Here is a 24,578-nt window from a genome sequence, read left to right on the forward strand (position 1 = left end):
TACAGTAGTTAAAATGGCATACGAAATATGTGCCAGAACATTCTAAACAGCTACCAAACAGGTCACAGATTTGCTTTCAATCTTCCTAGCAGCCGAAAGAGAAATAAAAAATTGGTTTTAAGGTTTATGGTGTTCAAATGATTTAAAAATATGTCAATTATTCAAGAGATACGTAGATTTCTTGACTGGACTTGTTAATAGAAGTCAAAATAATTTCTATAGATGACAAGAGACAGGCCGAACTAGAAGAGAGGGTTTTTTTTAGGCAACACTGAGAAATAAAGTTAAAAGAGTTACAGAGATAAAATAAATAACATTATTTAACTCATCTCAGAATTTTGACATGGATGATTTTCTTTAGAACTCCTTAAGCTTCTGCCCTAGACATTTGTCAGAAAATGTAAAAATTTCACTTACAATAAATATGAAAATAAAAAGAGAGCAAAAGAATAATTAAGAAATATAGACTTAATAAAGATCTAAGTATTTACATGATTAAAATACTTTATACTATTAAAATTTCAGAATATTAAAAAAATAGGTGATTTTGAAAACTAGGCTGCCTTGTATATCTTTTAAACACATGGCATTACTCAAGTGTCTCTCTGGAGTTTCTGTGGGTTTTATATAGGTGTTTTATGTTCATTTTTGTTGCTGAAGGTTTCAGTACAGTCCCTGTGGCAGAGTTGGTTATGGCAGAGTTGGTTATGGGGGAGTATGTGGGATAATATTCATGTTTTATTAAACCTACTTGAGAGACTTTGTGAACACTGGGTGTAATGATGTAATGTTGTTGCCTTAAGATTTTATTTTTTATTTAAATAGGAATTTTTGGGAAAAAAACATTTAATAAGAAGATAATGTTTTCATTCTTGAGTGAATTCTCATCAGTGTTAGATTCTTATTTTAGAAGCTTTTCATTTTACCATTTGACTGACATGGATTTCTTTTGCATGCCATCTTTGTTTCTAAATTACAAAAGTCAAAATATTACTTATATTCCTAGTAATTAGTAATTTTGTAATTACTAAATTATATTTATCAAAATAATCTTACATGATTTAGTCCACAATAATATTGCTATTGTATTCATAGATTGTTCTGGAAAGGTAATCATCACATAAAATTTGCATCTATGTATCAGTTAGTCAATAATTTATCTTTATAATCACATAAATAAAACGTCAGAAAGAAGTAGTATTCTTTGACTACTAATTAAAGGAAGAAGTTCACTTTAGTTTATTTGAATCTTAACAGTCGACCTCTGAACACTAATGTGATTCCCTACTAAGACCTCTATGTACTGGCAGTTTCTGCTGAACTTCCTATGGTTTGTTCCTCCTTGTCATTCAATTAGCATATCAAATATCATCTCAGTGATGATAGCTCTCAGACTAGAGCAGCCAGTCTCTGTCTTAACGCCTGATTTTTATTATTTTAATACCTCATGATGAGCCATTTTATTTTTTTGTGTATTTGTTTATTGCCTATCTCCCTGCAATAAAATGTTCTTTCTCTGAGATTAAAGACCATGGCTGACTTGCTTCTTTCTGTATTTTTAGTTCTTAAAACCATAGCTAACACACACTATTTTTCAATGAGTATAAGTTTAATATGCTCAGAAAAAACAAACATAATATGCATAGTGTTATTCCTATGTGTCTATGCAATTTACATTTATTCTAACATGAAAATTAGTTGAGCATGAAGTAGCAGTCACTTAACATGGTAAATGCAAAACAAAATAAAGTAAGAAGCCTTAACTAAGAAAAACATTGGCAAATAAAAATGTCTTAAAATTGAAAGAGATCTTTTCTTAGAAAAATAATAGTTGACATAGAGCCTCTATTCTAGGGGACTGAGGGCAGTGCATTGTCATTCAAAATTAGAGTATTTGTTCCTGTGCATTTCTTCTAGTTCTGTGTTGCAGTGACTTTGGGGTTATCTAGATGGGCTCTCAGGGAATTTAAGTATGATGGTGGTGATGGTGGTAGTGGGGATAGAGGAAAACATTTGTTAAGTGTATACTATATGCCAGGGATTCTGAGTGCTTGACATAACTTATTTTATCTTCACAACCATGTGATGAGGAGTGTATGCTCAATAAATACAAATATAAATAATTATATGACTATAAATAGAGCTAACATGCTCGATTTCAAAATCATCCTCATTATTGCCCATCATAGAATAGTGATGGAGAGGTGACTTCATGTGATGATGGTGGGATTTGACAATAATTTGATAGATAGTTGAGGTTAAATTGGTGTTTGCATTGAGTGTGGGAGGGGGGAGAGAGTAGAAAAAGGTTTTAGGCTCAGTGACAAAATGAATGGCATTGTTAGCTGATTTAGGGAATGTAGGATGGGGAACAGTGTAGGGAAGAAAACTATAATGAGACTGTTTTAGGCAGAATGATTTTAAACTATATGTGTTATATATTAATGAAAATGTTCAGGACATAAATTGTGAAAATGACACTAGATTTGGGAGAGAAAACTAGGATGGAATGAAAGAGATGGAAATTATTAAAAATTCAGTCATAAATTACATTATGGATAGCTGAGATTATACAAAAATACATGTTAAAGTGAGAAGAGAAGACTGGTGATAGAGTCAAGAAAACACTAACCTCTAAAGATTGGGCAGGAAATTAAAGGAACTGAGATGGGATCACGGGACAGAGAGAAGATACAGGTGACAGATTTTGCAAGGACATGCACAGTGAGGATTTCTGTATAAAAAGGGTGAAACATAGCATATAAATAGCATTTCAAATACATAGGATTTGGTGAGCCAAGCCTGGAATTAAGATGAGAAATGAAGAAAAAATATTTTGAGATTTATCAGGAATGAAGTGAAAGGAGAAGACAAAATTATAAAGTCAAGCTGTAAGGAGCTTGAGGTAGTCAACATTCAATAGTTTGTGATGAGACATGCCTGGAGTTGGGGAGTGGGGGGCAGAAGAGTGAGCAAAGGGGGCAGCCACACCCAACAGTTCTAGGAGGTAAGTACGATTTTCACTTTTCACAAATGAAGAAACAGTGTCAGGAAGAGGATAAAGGGGCTGAATTAGGGGTGTGCCTGATGAAGGTGAGGATTTGGATCCTCAGAGTGATCTTAAAGAGCAGGAGGGCAGTTTTCTTTCTATAAAGGAAGAATAAGCAGAGTGAGTATAACGACAGATTCCCTGAGTTAGAGAAGAGTGGGCGATGGAAGTCATGCCAAGCGGCCTGCGTCTTTGCAGTAGAGAATGAGTTCATCCAGCCACGAGTTAGGGTGGGGCTGTGTGTGGGGCGTTGAATCCATGAAAGATAAATAAATGTCTGGCCAGGAGCAGCGTCGGTGGAGTTAGGACATAGTGTCAGTGCAGGTGGGAAAAACAGGAAAAAAATGCAGGCTGATTATTAAGCCAGTTTTCATAGAGATGGGAGTGTGTGTGTATGTGAATGAAAGAGAGACAGAGAGGGTGTGTATGTGTGTGTGCTGTTGGCTGCAGATTTAGTTAGAGATTGGTATTCTGGAATATTTAAGCTTTATCATGTAGCGCTACCCAACGTGCGCCCTCCAGCTTCTTATCTTCAGATTGCATGCCGCTGGACTATCACACAGCTAGAAGATGTTCATCCAGCTTTTGCGAAACAATGAAACACCCAGGCTTCACTGCCAATAAGCTTTTATAGTCGTATCTTCTCATCTTTGTAACATTACGAAAGTGCCTGTATTTACCACTGACCCTACAGCAAGACTGTGAAAGACCAATGAGACTTTGGAACAATGAGAACACACTTCCATTTGATTCTGTTTAATGAAAGCAAAACAAAATTGGGATTAATGTTTACACACTCAGAAATTTTAAGACCCTTAGACAGTAGCGATTCATAGTAGTATTTGTATGATTGTTTTTATTATCATTAATGAAAAGAAAAAGAATACAAATTGGGCATTTAGTAAATACCACGAAAGGACTCTGCTATGATTTAAATCTAGATCTGACTTCATTGTTTCTTGAGCACTACACTTCCTAGACATACCGCTTTAAAAGAGCTACGTATAAAAAAAAAAGTCTATCCAAGGTGTGTTTCAAAGAATTACCAATTATATCCATATGCAAAAAATAGTGACTGTTAATTTTTATTACTGGAAAGTGGTATTTTATTCACAGTTCGTTCTATACCTGATATATCTGCTTTTCTATGAATATTGTATTTTACAAAGAGTCACATAAATTCGTGTATACAGTAATGTTTTCTGTTTGGGTACATCATGATTCCTCTTGTCCTACTTACCCTCACATCCTTATGATATTTCCTGGCACTTTTATTGAAGGTGATAAAGCTCTGAAGAAGTAGTTTGAAGTAAATGGGTTCTACTAAATTTAAGAATGTTTTGACCATTAACCTTCAGTTTGAAGTTTTAGGTGACCACAAACTGGTATAAAGGAATATAGATTCGCCTCTACAAAACACACCTTAAAGAGATTTTTAAACAATTGATGCTTTGCTAATGCAAAGGATATTTCCTCTTCAGCATTTGTAACTTAACACATTATGTGTAAAAGCCATAAACTCCTTTATATTATCCATAAACATAATAAAAAATGTTACACCACATAACTGACTTAGTCAATAATTCTAGGCTTAGCCTTAGGGTTTGAAGAGAAAATTATTCCTGTTACACATTTTAATTATGCTATAAACTTTGGGAAATAGCTATTGATCTTCAGCATCTGGCATCAGAAAATTGTTTCTTTCTTGTTCTGTAGCCAGTGAAAGTATGCCATACTGACTAAAAATGAAGAATTTCAGGAGACTCAAATATGTATAAAGGATGTATTTTGGTTGCATTTTAGTAATTTAAATGTTAGGAGACTTAAAAATCACCTTCTCAAAGCAACCTTCTGTTGGAACCTAGCAGCACACATATGAGTCAAAATATATATTACCTTGTTTAAAGAAAAAGCTATTCTCTAATGGTACTCTTGACTATATAATATATTAATACAGAAACAGGAGAGCCTAATCAGGAATCTTTTTTTAACTTTATTTATTTAAGGTTCTACAAAAGTTATACAGAGTAATTAACATTGTGAATATAATTTTAGAAGTAATTATTCCACAAATTTTCATCCCTGCATCATTTAAGTAGGTAAAATCCCTCTATTCTGTTAGAATTAAAGAGATCTAATGTCCATGAAAAAGGTGATGATGGTGATGAAGAAGAAGAGGATAGTTACTATATGCTGAGCTTTTATTAGGAATGGGGACTGCTTCAAACACTGCCTGTGTGGCCAGATTTAAGCAACACAGCTACCATATGAGAATGGATCTCAGCTTGCCCATTTTTCAGAAGGCTTAGCAAGGTTAAGTAACTCTCCTAGGATTATACGGGAACTAAATAGGAGAGCTGGGATTCAAACAAGTCTGTCTGGCTACTGCAATGTTGGTCTTCTTCAATAGCTATAGGCTCCTTCAGTTACCATTTTCAGCAAGTTGGAGATTCTTTTGGAGTATTTAACAGAAGTGGATTTATGTTTAAATTTGAACATACCAAATTTAGCATTATGCATTTGTTCATTCAACAACTGTTTATTGACTTACAACTATGTACTAGACATAATGTTAGGAACTATTGAAGCTAAATTCAGTTGTCATGGACCATAGCAACTCATAGTCTGCTAAGAGAGGCATTACAAAGTCATGTGAAAAAGAAAATAAAAGTGTATGTGTATATACATATACATGCACACACACATATAAACAGAAATATATATATATATATATACACATATATAAACAAATATTTAAGTACATTGCTTATAGAGCTTCAGAATTCTCTGATTAACATTCTGTAATTACTCCCTCTTGAATTTCAAAATCTAGCTAAAGGTATGGTCATTTAAATTTTATACTGTGATGTCGTGTTTGGTCAGTTTGGGGACTTCAGTATCTTTATAACGCTGGCCATTACAGACACTATTTTGAGAGCATCAGTGGGGAGTCTGTATTGACTTTTCTTGCCACAGCACATCCCCTACCTCCTCACAGTGGGAGCTGATGAGTAGTAATCTTCACCCTTTTCTTCCCTATCCATTTCTTCCTAACACAATGTAATTAAATCCATTGGTTAAAGAATCTGTTAAGCATTCCATGTACATAATGCTCTTAGTAGTGGATCTGGATGTAATGTTTGCACTGATCAACTTAATTTGTATTATATAAAATAAAAATACAACTCAAAATACAATTTTTGAATATAATATACAAATGTGTATTTATTTATAAAGAAAAGACGATTTTCTCCAACTGTGCTTTAATTTGGGTGCTGCCATCTAGTTTCCATGAAACGTTTGCACATATTAGGGGGTATCATCTGGTAAAAATAGGCTACATAGGCAGTTTATTTTTAGACATATCAGTTATAGCAAAATTTTCAAACCCAAATTTATTTTTTGTTTTAATCTTGAACATTGAAGAGAGAAGCTAATAATAGGTGCAGATTGTCTCTCATCCACATTTTAACTTTCTCCAGAATGTATGTTGAGAATTATGTGAAATAAGTTACCTTAGCCAGTTAGGTGCCTCTGAACAAACATTAGTCACAGAATTTAAGCGTTTTACAAAAGTTCATGTTTTTGAAAGGAGGCATGGGAAACCTACTTATATGCAAGGCACTAATCCTGAGGATTTTGTTTAAGTCACCCCCCTTTCATTCTCACAACAGCATGTAAAGCTCTTATAGGTCTTTAAGCTACCATATGTGTACCAGCCATCTTACCTGGAAGCAAACGAAAGGAAAGAGGATAGTTTAGAAAGAGAGGTAATAATTATTTTCTCCTTTAAGAATGAAGAGTTCTCCAGTCAAGTAAATGTAAAGGTTACTTCAGGGATAAGAAACCAGATGTACAAAGGCATGCTGGCATGACTGCTGTGTATGGAGAATTTCAAACATTATAATATGAGCCCAATAAACATTACTGAAGTTACTGATTTTGTTTTCCTGAGCTGACATAAAACGTGTTTCCAGCCTACTGAATAGAGCTGAATTTTAAGGATAGTTACGTTTGAAACAAAGTAGATGGCAGTATGCTCTTTTTAGTTCATTTTAACACAGTCCCTGTGTAGGCTTTGTGCCATTTGCCAGATTGCATGTGAGCAAATGTACACATGTCAGAGATGTTCACCACAGCGTAGGCGAGTTGCTTTTGTGGAAAGCGTCAGGTATCAGGTATTTGTTTTATATTAGAAATACCTATGCCTCCAGACTCCCCTCCTGATACTTAATGTGCCAAGTTAGAATACTTGAGTGGTGGATGAGAAGGCAGCGTGGGGATTTCCTGGTCCTCTTTCTTGCCAAATTGACAGGTTGCATTGCAGCAGGTACACAGCAAAGCGATTAAGGAGGTACAGGTTGACAAGGCGTGTGTAATATGACTGCAGGAGTTTTATGTGAATGACATGTCATGGCAAATATTGGCCTCAAGAGATTATACTTAGGGTTCTGGTGTATGAGGATAAGCTATATGCATATAAAAGCATCATTGAGAAGGTGAGTGCTCAAGGAAAAATAACCTTGACTGGAAATCTCCATAAACAAAGTACATTGCAATGCAAGGTATGATTTTCTCTACTTAAATTTTTTACAAATGTCCGATTTATATGAGTAGATGCATAAGTATCTGTCTTGGGCGATGTGATTTTTTTGACTGATGAACAACTCATGCAGCTACCAGGAGGACAGAGAACCTGGTTTGTTAAAATTCATGATTAGAAAGAAGTCCAGCATTATCCAATTCATTTCAAGAACACATTTAGCCCTTGGTATCGACCTCTCCACTTTCAGGATGCCTGACTTATTTTATATGTAACAAAATAATATAAGTGTCATTGCTCTGCTCACTACTTTTCAGAAATAATAAAAAAGCAAGAATGAAAAAATAGATTTTAAGTGATAAATAACTTTATTGTTCACCACATGTGCTCACACAAACATTTGTGTAGAAATTTAAGGGAAATATGACTTCCAGATAACCTTTCTTTGGACCTCCAGTTGACCGACCTAGATTAAGGATATTTTGTGTTCATGCACATTTTATAAGAGACTGAGAAAAGAGATTTCATCAGATTTTCAAAGGAGCTTAAATTCAAACAGCATTTGGATGATTTCTAAACTTATTTCTCTATAAAAAATTGTGCAGTTCACTTGATGGCTGATATATTCCTGTTAGGACTTACTAACTTCTTTCCAAAGGAACAGATGTTTTATTTTCTAAGAAAAAAATTCTATGTCCCTTAATTTATGACTAAGATAACCATATTATGTAGTGTGAAAGTATTTTCTTCACTATTTGTCAGCATTTAAAAGCAATATTACATTAAAGTAATATATTACCAGTGATGATTAAAGTGGGGTGTTATTTGCCTACTTTTCATTTTACACAGGCCCTTGAAACTAAATGCGAAAGTACTATCTATATGCTTAGGAGAAATCAAAATACCTCTACAGTGTTTATATTAATACTTTAATTTTTTAAGTTCTCTGTTACTACTTCACTTAAAAAAATGAATTAAAGTGAAATCCTGTGATGTTTTGGAAAAAATAAAATGTGTATTTTGAGATGTGTACAAAAGCCTAATATTTCAAACATGTTTATTTCCATCATATATGTTCTAATCTATACTATGTATCCATGGTAGTGTAATAAAATACAATCTACAGCATAAATACTCACGGACTTTAACAAAATGATGCAATTACACAAAAATAAAGTGAGAATCTTGTCTCTTCATTGTTGTGTGTGCAAAGGTAGAGAAAGATTCTAAATAAGGTTTGGGTTTTTATTCTAGAAACAGGAGCCACTGAAGATGATTGTAGAACTTTGTTTAAGTTTTTGTTTTTCTCTCAACTTATTTACTACATTTCCTTTCTAACACGACTAACTGCCTTTTAGCTCTTTTCCCCTCTGTCCCTTCCATCATGTAACTTTTTTTTCCTACTGTTTATTTATTTATTTGTTTGTTTATTATTAATTAAGTATCATTGATATACAATCTTATGAAGGTTTCACTGAGCAACATTGTGGTTTCAACATTCACCCATATTATCAAGTCCCCCATTACAATTACTCTCCATCAGCATAGTAGGATGCTATGGAGTCATTACTTGTCTTCTCTGTGTTACACTGCCTTCCCCATGATCTATCTATACTGTGAGTGCTAATTATAATGCCCCTTAATCCCCTTCTCCCTCCCTCCCTCCCCACCCACTTCCCCTAGCCATTTCCCTTTGGTATCTGCTAGCCCCTTCTTGGAGTCTGTGAGTCTGCTGCTGTTTTGTTCCTTCAGTTTTGCTTTGTTGTAATACTTCACAAATGAGTGAAATCATTTGGTACTTGTCTTTCTCCACCTGGCTTATTTCACTGAGCGTAATACTCTCTGACTCCATCCATGTTGTTGTAAATGGTGGGAGCTTGAGTGCCTGCCTCCACTACCAGGACCAGTGGGCTGAGCACATAGGGAGGAGCCTCTGCATTATGCTGTGTAGCTGCCATAGGAGGGGACACCCTCTGACTGGCCTGGTGTGATGGCAGGGGCATCAGGTGTGTGGACCAGTGCCTGCTGGGAGGAAAGAGCAGCAGGCTGCGTAGGGCAGTGGGGACCTGGGGGCTGTGTTGCCAGCCAGGGGGGATGGAGCATCTGAAGCTCCTGAAAGTTCCCAACCTGCTGGGCTGAGTGTGCCAGAACGATTTTGTACCCCTGCCCTTTCTCCTGAGAAGCAAGCTCTGTGTAATCTTTGTCCCTGTAGCACCCCTCTCCCTGTTGGGAGGTCTTTCAAAGTGCATGCCTTTCTTTTGTCCAGGAGTGGCCGGTTGTGCATACCTGTTCTCCACGAGCAGCTGGAATCCCAGTCTCTCTGAGTATTCTGACTGTCTTTGCTTTCCAACCCCACTAATCTCCAGAGCACCATATAATGTGGGTTCATGCTCCCAGAGCAGATCTCCAGGGGGTGTTTAGCAGTCCTGGGCTTCTGCTCCCATTCTGCTCCTTTTCTCTTCCTTCCTCCTGTGAGCTGGGGTGAGGTTACGGCTTGTGTCCTACCAGATCGCAGCTTTGCTACTTCACTTTTTTCTGTGATGTTCTCTCTTCTCCCTAGATGTAGATAGTCTGCTAGACAGTCTTTTGGTCATGCTTTCAGGATTAGTTGTAGGTGCTGTGTTTTTGTGTTACATGTGGTTTTGGGAGGAGGTTTCTGCCTCACATTTCATGCCGCCATCTTTTTCCCATCCTGTGGTCCCATCACATAACTGTTTTATGATTCTATGGTATAAAATGATCCAATCAAATTTTTCACAGCAATTGTTATATTTGGAATGTTGGAATTTCAGTCATAAGTGGGAGATTCATATTTGTGTTTTTGCACCTGTCTTTCAAAGATATCATGTGCTGACATCTGTTTAGATTTTCAGGTCGATGAGGCCTTATTTCTTCCTCCTTAATTTTTTGTCATTTACTGGGTCATACCTGAAATTCTAAAACCTAAAAATCTTCATAGCTAAATGAATTAACTTGACTGTGGTAATAATTTATTACCTTCCTCTGTTATATTGCATTTTAACAGTCATCTTTCGTGGGATAGCCTTAAGGGTCTTGGTTTCATGCTGTCTTGGCTCTGGCTATTATAACAAAACACCAGACAGACAAGAGCTACTTCATTTCTCACAGTTCTGGAGGCTGGGAAGTCCAAGATTGAGGTGCCTATAGATTTAGTTTCTGGTGAGATCCTTCTTTCTGGCTTACAGATGGCTCCCTTGGTGTCCTCACATGGCAGAGAGAGTGAACCCCTGTCTCTCTTCCTTTTTTTAATAAAAACACTGATACCATGATGGGTGCCCTACCCTTATGACCTCATCTAAACCTAATTATCTCTCAAAGGCTCCACCTCCAAATACCATCATTTTCAGGTTTGGGGCTTCAACATAAGACACAAACGTTTGGGGTGACACAAACATTCAGCCTATAACATGTGCCGTTCCAACAAATGACTTAGACTCTCACCTTTCAGCTCTATTTTCATATATTTTACATCTACATAGACATTCTTTCCATCCTTTCTCTACCACACATTGTATCTTGGTAATTCAGTACAATAGCTAACAAATTTAAGAAGCTGATTAATGTATTCTTAGAGATAAATTATATTGGTCTCCACTTACCTCAAATTGAGGCCTCCTTTCATAAATCATCATGTGGAGTAAATAAAGATTTCTTTTGTCCCTGCTCAGTTCTCAACTCTGCCAATATTGGGCATCCAAAAAAACTAAACCCAACAAGAAAAGAAAAACATTATTTAAGTGCCAGGACTTTTATTACCTTATAACTCTGGTTCTTAGGATTCATTTTATTATAAATACATTTTCCTTAGGTCAAAGAGCCATAACTTTAGTGTCTATAGCAATCTTATGTAAGTATTTGAAGATATGTAATATAGAATAAATATTAGAAATTTTAAGTAGAATTACAAGGGTAAAATATTAAGACCAATAGTAGCTATAAGGTAAGAGATTTTAGCTGACTATAAAGAAGGCCTTTTGTGTAGTTTAAAGATGGTATGATTTTTTTCTCATAAGAAAAACATATTTACTATCAGAAGGCAGTGAATAACTTATAAAAATATTTAGTCTAGTGTAAGTTGAATTACTATTAGAGAATGATATGGAAACTTATAGGGTTATATATTATGATATCTTAGGCTATTTCTACAAACAAGCATGTTCTATTCAAATGTTAGCTTTTAAGTATAAATGTGACATGAAATTAGCTTAAAGAACACACAGTTATATACTAGAACCCTCAAATTTGGTCACCTAGAATCTGATTTTGAAATAGCATTGTAATTAACTCTGGATATCTATAATAAAGTGATAAATATGCAGGCACAAACTATTAAGATCTTAAAAAATAAATTTCATAAGGTATAGGAAATGCAGTGTTAAATGATTAAACAAATGCTTGAGCTGAGCATGTAGTGAATTTTTGATTAGCAAATTGAGACCTCAGAGGAAAGATTTCTGTATATTTGTTAGTGCAAATACACATTTTTTTCCAAGTAATTTTTTTCTTTTTTGTACCTTAGTTAACCTAATCACTGGGATTTGGTCAAACTGTTGAATTACTGTCCTTTAAGAAAATTTATGGCCTAGCCAGCTAAAACTGCTTAAAATTGCATGAAAGAACATGCTTGTGTAAAAAAATCCAAAATGTTGCGAAAAACTTACATGTTCTGGGTTAGGTTTTTTTAAAAAGCACCTTAATTTATAAATTTTGCTTCCTGGGATTAAGTGTCTCATGTTACTCTACACATAGTGTCTGTGATGATTGTTTAATCCATTCATGGGGTCAAATTAACTGTCTAGTCTCCTTGAAGCTTTTTTCTCTGTCAGTCAGCTCACTACCTGTTTGACTGTTCTTTTCTTTCTGCACCATTCACCACAGCAAGGAGAGGCACTGATTTTTCCTCACCTTTCCCCAACCTGCATTTCCCTGCTATTCATTAGAGGCATCATATCTGATGTCTAATTTTCTTATAATTATTATGCCTTAGAAGATATGTATGGTAAAAAATGGCCAGGTAGATGAAAGAGAAGTCATCTATTTTTGTCCTTTTTATTTAAAAAATGTGTAAAGAAGACAACGTGCCAACACCATGCTTTCCTGCAGGACTTTTGTGGCCTTCAATGTTTATATAAAATTCTTTATTACTATCTTTTTTCAATCACAATAAATATATTTTGCTGAAGTTATTTTATGTGGTTATGTGTGAGAGAGACTTTATAGCTTTTCCGGCACTGGACAAGCCAAAATAACATTGTTTTTTTTGAGTTTATAGAAGCATAAATAGTCTTCTAGTACGTAAGTAGAGCTTTCAAGGCATTTTATATGTGTCCTCTATTTACTAATATATTTATTAAGTAGGTTTTCTTCTATATTTGCTTTATTCTTTGTTAATATGGCATGCAGAATAAGTAAGATAAGTCTATTTTATTAAGGAACAGTTTGACTGTACACAGTTTTCATTGCAAAGATAAAGAGGAAACCCAATTTTGCTCTTTCTTAATCTTGTCAAAGCCAGATTTCCTAGTTAATCCCCTTTACTGTAGGGCAGCACAATGTAGTCTCCAATCTGAAAGCAGAAAAAATCAAGTTCTTACTTTCAATGACCTTGTCTTTAACACATATATACTTATGGTCTTTAACACGTATATACTTCAGCGACTCCTGGTAATGGTCTCATAGCATGAATTGTTGTTTTGTTTAGTTTCAATATTTCTGTTTTTTTTTCCTTTTGTGGTAAACATTTCATTCACAATTTTGAAATATAAATTATTTTCTTTTTCATGATTTTAAAATTTCTATGTATTAAATTTGTAAAAGTCTAGTAATGTATCCTGTATGATTTCTTACTTCAAAAGAATTTAAAGTCTGTATTTAAAAATTCAAGTGACTAAGAGACTTATAAGACCTCACTTCTCAACTCACCAGCTATAGTCACATTTTTTTTTTTACTTTTTTTTAGCAAAACTCCTTTAAATAATTGTCCCTACTTACTGCCTCCTCTTTCTTTCTTCCTGTCTTAAGCCCATTCTCCTTGGCTGTTTGCTTAGACTATTCACTAAGTCACAACTTTATTTGTAAAACAATTACTAAAATCCTCATCCTGTTTGATCTGTGAGCAGCATCTGACAGTGCTGATCACTCTTTGCTCCTTCCATCCCTGGCTTTAGGCACCACACTTTCCTGGTTTTCCCTGCTTTATAAGCGATCCTTGGCAACCTTTGTTGCAGATTTTTCCACTTACAGCTACTCCCTTAAAGTTGGAGTGCCCCAGGACTCAGTCCTGGTTCTCTGTCCTGCCCTCCTGCTTAGTGATCTTGTATCAGTTCTATGATAACAACAGGAAACTTTCCCTTTCTGCTCCTGACCATCCTTCTGAACCCAAGACTCATTTGGCCAATTACATACTCAACATCTCTGCCTAGATAGTTAACAGACATCACAGAGCATGCTATACTTCTGAACAGTCTCCCCTAAACCTTCTTTGGTGTTCTACATCTCAGGAGAAAGCAACTATATCCTTTCAATTGTTCAGCCTAGAAGAGAAAAAAGCATAAAACAAACACAAAACCCTCTCTTTTTTTTTCACAGCCTACATTTAGTCGATGGGGAAATGCCAATGTTCAGAATACATCCAGAGTTTGGCTACTTCACTTCAGCTAATTGGTCTTAATTACCACCATCTCTTGTTTTCTGTTTCTATACTTGTCCCCTTATCCTCAGCACAGCCATAGTAGCCATCCTGGAGTATGCTTGGCATGATCCTACTTTAGGGCTTTATATAACAGCCACCTCTTCCTAGATTGCTCTTTTCAGGCATCCACATGACTTGTCTCCACCTACTTGATGAATTTGCTCGAATGTTACTTTTATTTTTATTGAGGTATCATTGATATACAATTTTCTATTGGTTTTAATTGTACAACAAAGTGGTTCAACAGTTACCCATAATATTAAATCCTCAGCCCTACTAGGGCAGTTACTATTTGTCAACATAGGAAGATATTAAAGAATTATTGGCTATGTCCTCATATTCTCCATGCTGTACTTCCATCACCATAACCAACTTATATTATGATTGAGGGCCTTCAGAAGGAACAACTCTATCGCTAAAGACTTTCTGTGTCCTTTCAAAACTGATATGTTGAAACCTAATCCCCAATATGATGATATTTGGAGGTGGAGACTTTGGAAGTGATTAGATCAGGAGGGTGAAGCCCTCATGAATGGTATTAGTGTCCTTGTAAAGGAGACCCCAGAGAGGCGCCTCTCCCATCTGCATGTGGGGACACAGGGAGGAGACAACAGCTGTCTATGAACCAGGACACAGATCCTCACAAGACAAGAAATCTGCCAATGCCTTGATCTTGGACTTGCCAGGCTCCAGTACCGTGAGAAATCAATTTCTATTGTTCATAAGTCAATAGTGTATGGTATTTTGTTATAGCAGTCTGGACTAAGACATCCATTAACACATTGATTTAGACTTCTGACCTGCCAGAACTATGAGAGAGCAAATTTCTGTTATTTTAAGCTGCTCAGTTTGTACTACTTTCTATAGCATTCCTAAGAAACTAATATACCAATTAAGAAAGTAATATTTAGAAGCTTTTTTTTTTCTTTGTGTAATTTCTTTCTAGTGTCATACCATTGTGGTCTGAGAAGTCGCTTGAAACAATTTTAATCTTTTTGAGTTTATTGAGGGTCTTTTTGTAGCCTTTTATGAGACTGTTCCATGTACACTTGACAAAAATAAGTATCTTGCTGCTTTTGAGTGGAATGTCCTGTAGTTCTCTGTTAAATCCATCTAATCTAATGTATTGTTCAGTGAGTGCCTCTGTTCCCTTATTTATTTTCTGTCTTGTTGATTTGTCTATTGATGTGAGTAGTGTGTTCAAATCTCTTAAAATGAATGAGTTGTAGTCTATTTCCCCCTTTAATTCTGTTAGTGTTTGTTTTACATGTCGAGGTGCTCCTTTGTTGGGTGCATAGATATTTATAATGTTTATATCTTCTTGTTGTACTGATCCCTTTATCATTATGTAAAAAGTACTCCACTCCCTCTCCCTTTCTTTCATAAGGAGGTAAACAAATAAGCCTACCAACCAAATAAACAACAAATACTCAAACATTTATCAATTGGACCTCCACTCTATTTATGAAGCTATACCTCTCTCTTCAGTTAGTAACAGACCTGTGATCCTGTAGCTTATATAAAGAACATCTGTTTCCACACCTGCTCTTTGACCTCTGCAGCTTGAGTTCCACTGCTATTCATGCTTTGATGCTGCCCCTGGAAAGGTCACTAATTGTAAGATTATTGTAGAGATTTGTTTCAAACATCTTTCTGTTTTGCTGCTCAGCAGCACTGAGAACTATAAATGCCTAATTAATTAAATGTGATTTAGGTGATCTTGGTTAATCTTGTGATTAATGTCATGATCATTTAACTAAATATGAAAAGGTTGCTTCTTGAGCATATATGTTATTGCTATATACATTGAAGTGACTAATATCTTTGTTAGTAGACTACATACCATAAACATTCCTTAAATATACCCTTGCCATTTATAATCTGGGCATAAGTTAAAAAGGCAGAATGATTTACATATTCATCGATTCAAATATTTTTTGAGCACCTTTCATTGTTCTAGGTGTGGGTACAGGAATGCAGTACATATAATGTCTCTCCTCTCATGGAGCTTACATTTGAATGGAAGGCAACAGAAGGGAGACATAATTTAACAAATAAAACTGCACAAGTGTGAGATTTTATCAGCCAGTGATCAATATTAAGAAGAAAATATGATAAGGTCATGAGACAATGAGGGAGGGTGGGAGTCTGACCTCTTTAGATAGGATTGTCACGGTGGATCTCACAGAGGATGTAATATTTTATCTGAGCCCTAAATGATGGAAAGAAGGCAGCAATGTGAAGATCAAGGGAAAAAGTGTCTTTGCCAGAGAAAACTGCAAGAACTAAACTCTGAAACTTTTTGAGTAAGAAAAAGAATGTTAAGGAGTCTGGAATGTTGTGAACAAGGACAAAAGAGCCACGAGACAATGAGATGACAGAGTAGGCAGTGGCTGGCTGGGTAATAGAGGCCTTTGCAGGCTTAGAAGTTTGGATTGGATCCTAAGTGTAATAGGAAGTCATTAAAAGGTTTAAAAAGTAAGGCAGTGACATGAGCTGATTCACAGTTTGAAAAGATCCCTCTGGCTTTGTGTGGAGAATAGAAGAAAAATGGCAGATTTTTTTCCCAAAAATGTTTGTCATCTTTGCAATTTGAAATGTAATATGTTGGAAAGTCTGATGAGCTACTTTCCTCTGTGCCACTTATTGGGATTTAGCCCTTAACAGTTGGCCTATCTTTTGGGAAATATTCAATAAATATAACTAGTGTTCTATAAATGTGACATAGAATTGACTTTTTTGTTTTTTTTAAAGAATATGTGCCCTGAACAAATGCATGACCAAATAGTTTTAAAATGAATTTAAATGTGGTGATTCTCAGGTTATAGACTCATCTTTGCAAAGAACACATGAAAATAAATTTAAATGGTTTTTCCTTCAATCCTTGAGTGCTTAGCCTGTGAAACATACTTTGTGGCAAATTGCTAAAATAAATCAGATATGACCGTTTCCTTCAAGAAGCTTGTATTAATGCTCATAGGCTCCAAAAATATGTCTATGTGTTTCTGTAACTCTGATAAAATTTATTTATTATTATTATTATTAATATTCACAATCAAATTAGATAGTCACAAAAATTTTCTTTGGATTGTATTTAAAAACATGAGACATTTCATGTTCCTCGGTACTTTATTGTTTCATGTTTCCATTAGTACTTCTTTGACAGGTTCAGCCCTGAGTGAAAACCCAGACCAGATCAACTCTCTTTCCCAGTTTTTGTTTTATTTTGTAACAACATGTGATAATATTTATTTTTGACTTCCTGTATTTCACTTCTTTGAGGTTATTTTTCTACATATTTTTTATGTTTAGAAATATAAATGACTTAAAAGGATGATTTCAAATTTTGCCGTGTGCTTTGATCATTGCATTCTATATTGAATGTGTTGATCATCCCCTATATAAGTAAAGAAATCAGGTTCCTTTCCTTTCACTTCTTTATTACTTTCAGCCTTTGGTCATGTAGTATTGATTGTTAAATCTATTTTATATTATTGAGTTATTGTATTTTTACATTTACATCTTTTATTTCAACTAATTTTTGAGATTTGTATAGGGTTTATAGTTAACAATAATTATTTGCATTTTAGTCTCTGTCATTCCAGTAGCAAGCAATTTATACTTTTATATCATGATGGTAATTTTCTTGGTTTCATAATTTTATTTCCCATGTAGCTGTAGAGTAGCTTTAAGTAATTATACTGACTAGAAATGTGTTTACTACACCTTGCATATTTTACAAATGTGCTCTGTTGCCTTTTCACATAAGTACTTTGACTGGATAATAGATCTTTTCCCCTGCAAAATTCAAGCCAATGCTCAATTGCTTAGTGGTATTTAGTAACACAAATTTGAGGTATTTAGTAACACAGATGTAGTATTTTGATACAAATTTGACATAAGCTTGTTGTTTGTTTCAAGGATAGAGAGATTTTTCTTCCATCTTGAAATTAAAAAGAAATCAAAATGTTATGTCCAGGTGTTATTCTCAATTGACTCATTTTGGGGGTAACTCAGGCATTTCAATCTTATACTCAAGTCTTTCCTAAATTTGGAAAGGGTGGATTACACTGATTTTTGTTTTTTTTATGGTTCTTCTGGGATTTCTATTATAAGTAGACTTGATCCTCTAGGACACCCTAAGGATCTCTAACCAATTCTTCACATCACTGTTCTTTATTATTTTTCCCGTGAATTCTGAGGGAATTTTTCGAGTTTGTCTTCTGGTTCACTTATTTGATTTTCTGTAGTATCCAGTTTGCTATTCACTGTATCCATTCAAATTTTTAATTTGAGAAGCATATTTTTATCTCAGACCACCCATTATTTCTGATCATGTATTGTTCCGTTTCTATTACTGCTTGCTTTCTTTTCTTTGATGCAATATTTTCTTAGCTCTTTCTTTAACCATGAATTAAATTTTATTTTTCTCTTATTTTTTGATATACATGCTTCAGGTATACCCAGTGACCCTGACCCAACAGACTGTTCCCTCGCTGTCTCTTACACTGCACAATCCTCTCAAATATCTGATTTTGTCAGTAAGCTTGGTTAAAGATTGGAGTGTGACCTACTCACATTGCCTTTTTTCATTCCAACAATGCAGAAAATGGGTACAAAGTTAAAACAGTGAGCAAACCCAGTTATAGAAGTTTTTCTTCAAAATTGTTTCTTTTGACTGACAGATTTCCTATGATGTTCTCCCTTCATTCTCTGAATAATTTACCATCTTTGGAGTTACCTGCTTATTACTAGGTGTTGCAGTGTCTCAGCTATCACTTTATCACATTGTGGTGTATTGCCAGCCCCATGCCAGTTTTTGCTTGCTGTAACCACTGGCATATGAAATGCTCTTTGGTACTTTCAGGAAGCTGCTTTCAAATGGAGCCGATCAGCACCAGTGAAAAATAATCCATTTGTGTAGAGTCTGGTTGGTTCAGTCTCTGTTCTGAATCCCAACCTCTTTGAGTGAAGGGATTTTTGTGGGAATCCACCAGAGGCCACTCCACTCATGTCTCAGGCAGAATTGTTTTACTCAGAGGAAGCTCAGAAGATTGACTCTCCCCAGGCCCCCAGTGTCTTCATTAACCTAGTTCCACTACATTTGGAAAGCTTTGATGTTCCTGGTCTAGAAATAACACCATTTCTTGGTTTTGAGCCTACATGTGAGGTTTCTTTTATTCTTATCTACCAGCATTTATTTTTAATGGGCATATGGAGCAGGGGAGAAAAGACACCTGTGCACATATATCAACATCTGGAAGTCTCAATTTGAATTAATTTTAGCAATATAAACACTCATTTTCAAATTAAAAATCTGGCAAGAGGCACAGTAGTCCAATGTAATGTGTTCGCATTAAAATTACCATAGAATCCAATTAAGATATTGAAGTAATATGGTAAAGTCTAGGATATACTATTTCTTCGTGTTCAGAAATAGCTTTATGAAACCTAGTGGCTTTTTCTCTTTCTGAATTGGTATTATGTTAATATTTCAATGATACCAAATGTAAATGAAATGGTGCTGTTTAAAGAAATATTGATTATCTGTGACCCCCTGTTCTTCAGTGTGTATCAGACAGCAGAGTGAGTGTATGGCAGGCACAGTGAGTGATGACCGCACATATACAAGGTTTGGAGGTGAGGGAAATGCATCCAAAATGAACCATTCAGAACTTGGCTGATTTCCTTTTGTCTGTCAAGACTCTATACTATTGACTAAATTATAAAATTGCAGTAGGAGTTTTTTTCCTTTTATGGATTATAATGATTATGATTAGCTAAAGTATATTTTAGCTCATATTGCACAGAACCAATTTTGATTTCACTAATATTTTATTGTTAAATCAGCTCACTGGATGTAAACTCAAAAGCATGATATAGAATAATAATCAAATTGTTATTTGAAGAGCTAGTTGATACAATCAAGGTGCAATAGCAAAAATACTCAATTTTTATAGTGAAAGTAGGCTGCCATTATTAGTGAGTGCATTCCTTGTCAGTTCAAATAGCAGATTTTTATTTCACTTAAAGTTGATCAAATACCTTCTCCCCTTGCTTCTTCTAAGGAAGCAAGGATCTGATCCTTAGATCCTTAGGCTCTGATCCTAAGAGAGAACCTGGCATTTGAAGAATCTGAAGTAGTGATCCCTATCATTTGGGGCATTTATTTAATCAAGCTTACCAAACTGGCTCTGAACATTGGTATTCTATGCTTACGTTCTATTGTCTAGCAGTAACTAGCATAAATATGTAATTATATGGTTTGTTTTGTTATAATAGATTTCAAAATACTCTGTTATTATAGTGCTGTTTGAATTGTGTTTACTGTATCAACATAAACATATAAATTGAGTCAAATTATTTGCTTGGTTAACAGCCAACAAGTTATTACAGTGTTGTCTCTGTCAAAATACTGGGTCAATAGAAGCTTTTGATTCCATTTATTCAGACTTTAATCTCAAAACCTTTTTAATTTTTTCCTGTAGTATATTAGACAAAACTTTTGGAGAAGCAGTAGATATATTCTGTATCACCATGTAAGAGTCCCACATAACTATTTAAACACACTTTGTAATTCCCTTCATGGCTGTGGCTTGGTTATTGTTGATAATTTCTGCTAAATTCCCAAGTATTCTCCCCTTTGCTCAAGTCTCTGATGCTTCCAACATGCACAGAAAACAAATTTACCATTAGAAAATTTCAGGCGTCTCTATTAAAAACTTAGCATTCCTCATAATGTTTCTTTAATATAAGTTTTCATTAGGTAACCCAATCATACTTTACCTGCTGTTAGTCTCTTAGGCAATAAAATTGCTTATAAACCCTGCTATTTTATAACTCCTTTAACCACTTCTCCTTTCTTCGGGGTTTTAAATAAGACAAACAAAAGGATGTACAATTTATATGTAGCCTCTTCTAGCCATCTGACTCTACCAACCACCTTTAGTTTTCTGCCTCCTCTCCTGGCTGCCATTGCCTGCCCTGTGTGTGCCCTTACTTCTCTCACTCATCATCCTTGCTTCTCTGCTTCTAGTAAAAAAAAAGGACAAATTCAAAAGGACAAATCTCAAATGAGATCCTTAACATTCAGAGCCAGAAGACACAAAATTTTTCATCTTATAATCCATACATCAAAAAAACATTGCATTAATAATTGATAATACAAGACTGAATTACCTTGCATGTCCATGAAAGAAAAAAAGAAAGCTCCTAGTAATTCAGTTGATTCTTTTAATTGTTATTGTGATCTTGCTGATTCTCTTGTATTGTATGTCTGTTATTTAACTAAGATCAACATCCGTGTGATTATGTGAGAAGTCTCTGTCAAATGGATAAAGGACAGTCTTCTTAATGCTAAAGCAACCGTGAAAGAAGTTTACTTTCAGTTTATTGAAAATGCAACATCAGGTGTCTCTGGGGACTGGCAGCTCAGGTGTTGGTATGTGATATTTTCCCTTAATGTTTCTTAAGAGAAGTGAATAGAGAGAAATCCTCTGTAGTGTTGCCCATGGGAATCCAGGCCATGGTTTCCTGTTGCAGATGAGCCAGAGATCATGACTGTCCTTAAGATACTACCTGTGTCATCACTCTCTGAAACAGTATACACCCTCGAAGACAGTGGCTCCAGCATTCTATGCAGTGTACTAGTGAAGTGTTGGTATGTGATATTTTCCCTTAATGTTTCTTAAAAGCAAATGAGGAAATTCATAAGAGCAAAGAAAAACAGCTTTTTTTTTCTATATTAGACACTCTTCAGTTGAAATTACAATCTATTTGGAAATATGAGGGGCAGAATAAATTTGTAATGAAGAATCTCATACCACTCATGCATTGAGTGGTAGGAGTTAATGAGTTCCTATGATATTGCTCCAGGGAATATAAAAATAAATAGACACTTATCATCCTGGATGAGTTCAAAATCTAGAATCAAAGACAGGTCAATAATATTAGCATAAAAGGGGGCTACGTGAAAGAAGTATTTTGATTGGGGAAGCTAAAGAAATAACTATGAAGGTAGATCTTTAAACACAAAAAGAAGTGCACTCCATGTATAAAATATAGAAAGAACATTTCAGAATGAAGACATAATGTGAATAAAAGCAGAGAAATGTAGAAGAGTACAGGGGTTGAAGGAATGACAAATTGCCTAGTGTGGCTGAAACTAATTTTCCTGGGAAGGAGTAGCCAAGAAAAAGCCAAACTAAAGCTTACATGCCACCAAATTATTGCTAGAATGTATGTAATACCAGATAGTGTTTGTTTACATACCCTACTTTAGGTTTCATGTTGCCTAACTCCTGCTTAATTTTGATTCTATGAACAATAATTACTAAATTAATGTAAGACAAAATAATCAAACAAAGATTCATATCTTTATGTATATAGAAATCAACCACTTGGGAAATTTAGATATTTAAAAGGTGTTTTCTGACCATTGATATTCTGACCAATATCAATTCTGACCAATTGATATTATCTCTTTCAGATACTAAGACACTAAGAAACTAAGATACTAGGAAAATTATTTCCCTATTACCATAGGAGTCTGTCTTTTTAAAATATTAAACTGCTGGGGAAATGCTAATAAATAGTAACTAGAAATATTGTAAATGAATTCCATGATATTGCCAATTAAAGTTTTCCCCAGAAATGCAAGGGTATTTTCAACATAAATAAACCATAAAATGCAGTATTTCACTTGTTGTATAAATAAATTATTACTGTTAATAGCAATTCCTAATAAAATTGAAAAGAGCAAAATAATCTTTTGGCATTTTAAGATATTCATTAAGCCTCAGTCAATACTAAAACTCTGGCAATTTCAAATACAAAGAGCAAGAACTAAACTAAGATGCCCATTATTACTATTAATTACAAAAATAGTTTTTAGGCTTTAGTAAGGATATAAGATATGAAAGAGAAATGAATAATACATATTGGAAAAGAAGAGGTAAGAGTATGATCATTTTTATGTAATGTACTTTTTCCTAGCAAGTCCAAAGACATATGCTAGTGTGGCCAGAAAAGAATGACATCAACAAAAGGAAAATTAAAATCCATTCCTACATTCCTGAAATCTTTATGTTTAAAAAGTTCCATTTAAAAAAACAACAACAAAGAAGCTTACAATTTAGAAATAAGCTTATCAAGATAGGTATAGGTCCGTTAAATAAAAATTTAAAGTATAATTTTGTATATTTAATTTCAGACTTTCCACAGTTTTTAGAAGTTTGGAGAAAGAACAAAAAATAAAAAACACCAGACAGGACTATGAAAAAATACTATGGGAAAAAAGTAATATTGAGAACGAAACTAGTTCTACCAGATGTTAAAGCATTTACTAAGCACCAACAATTAAAATATATGTAACAGGCAGAAGAACAGTCAAATTAATAGAATTTAATAAGTTCCCCAGAACTGCATGCTATTACAGATCAAATGAACAAAAGTAGAATCACAAAATTAGTCAGCTATTTTAGAACTGCAGTTAAAATTCAGTTTTCCCAAATAATTTTAGATTCATTAAAGAGTTAAGCATATTTTTAATCTGCAAGAAATAAAAACTAAAATAAAAATAAGGTAACATATTAGCCTATTAAATTAACAAGTAAATGCAATATAGTACACCAGTGGTAGTTAGGATAAAAGAAACAGGCACATGTTTCTAAAAGAAATGTAAATGCACATAAACATATTGGAAGGCAATTTTACAATGTACATCAAAAACCTTAAAATTGTATGTTAATATTAACCAGTAACTTCTGATGATCAAACAAAAGCAAAATGATGGAGGACATGAGTGGTGACTGGGGGTGAACTGGTGTACTTAACGTCTGTACAGTAATTATAGAAATGCACCAGTAATCAGGAACAACAGTATGCATGCAGGCAGATATGAAAGGATGGGGTATTTTAGTGTACATGAACATGGACTTTACGCTGTGACCTGTGTGTACCCCCTGGATCAGCTCCCATGCAGAAGAACAAGAACAAGTTCACTCACATGACCCCCTATTCTGGGTATGGGAACAAGTAGATATCTGAGAAGACAGTGTGAAGGTTGTTTCTAAGAAAGTGCTTCCCAAACTATAATATATCTGGTTTACCTGCGGATTCTGATTCCGTAGAGCTCATGAGGGCCCTGAGATTCTGCCTACATGAACTGATGCTTTTGTCTTTGGACCACTTTTTGTAGAGCAGGGCTCTAAAGAAATGTCTAAGCCTCTTTTGGCTCCTCTTTCAAATATCTTTGGAAAAGGGAAATATTAGAA

At 34.7% G+C, this 24,578-nt stretch overlaps 1 protein-coding gene across 6 annotated transcripts in view; it reads left to right on the plus strand.

Annotated features, from left to right (window-relative positions):
* Nucleotides 1-24,578, plus strand: part of NAALADL2 (N-acetylated alpha-linked acidic dipeptidase like 2) — a 1,368,824-nt gene that overhangs the window by 435,869 nt on the left and 908,377 nt on the right. The window lies entirely within an intron of this gene.

This window comes from Manis pentadactyla, chromosome 1 (assembly GCF_030020395.1).
Source record: "Manis pentadactyla isolate mManPen7 chromosome 1, mManPen7.hap1, whole genome shotgun sequence".
Taxonomy (NCBI): domain Eukaryota; kingdom Metazoa; phylum Chordata; class Mammalia; order Pholidota; family Manidae; genus Manis; species Manis pentadactyla.